The sequence below is a fragment of the Etheostoma spectabile genome, chromosome 8, assembly GCF_008692095.1.
Source record: "Etheostoma spectabile isolate EspeVRDwgs_2016 chromosome 8, UIUC_Espe_1.0, whole genome shotgun sequence".
In the NCBI taxonomy this organism is placed as follows: domain Eukaryota; kingdom Metazoa; phylum Chordata; class Actinopteri; order Perciformes; family Percidae; genus Etheostoma; species Etheostoma spectabile.
Window position 1 is genome coordinate 17,617,294 of NC_045740.1, and position 571 is coordinate 17,617,864.

A 571-nucleotide genomic window follows, 5' to 3' on the forward strand; every position below is an offset into this window, starting at 1 on the left:
GCACACTGCTCGCGGCAGGTAGGTCATCTTGTGGCAACAGACGTAGACCTATGTTCGGTCCCTTTGTTAATATCTGGAGTGTTGCTAGACCTGCTCTATCTGAAAGTTGTCTTGAGATAACTCTTGTTATGAATTGATACTGTAAATAAAATTGAATTGAATTATATAATTATATAAGGGCATATCTTTACCAAATTTGGAATAGAGCACTGGGAGGCATTATAAACACTGCCCAAGTTATGAGTTGATACCATTTATGATTTCAGATGAAAGAGAAGATGTTGACCCTTGTGTTGACTTCCCGTCAAAATTGAAAACCGATGCTTTTTATCAATGTTTGAAACTTTTTCTTACGTTTTTTTCCCTTTTTTCTACACTTTTTTTCAATGTTTGTCACTTTGACATTTAACACTACTTAATACTAACTAAATAACTTTAGTTTTACAGTTATTTGTACAATTTATGTTCAATAAACCTTATTTATAGGAAATTATACCTAATGTTTGAGTTAGAAAAGCATTAATTAGGAATTATTGAGACTAAAATTAAAGGAATGGATGTTGATGATAAT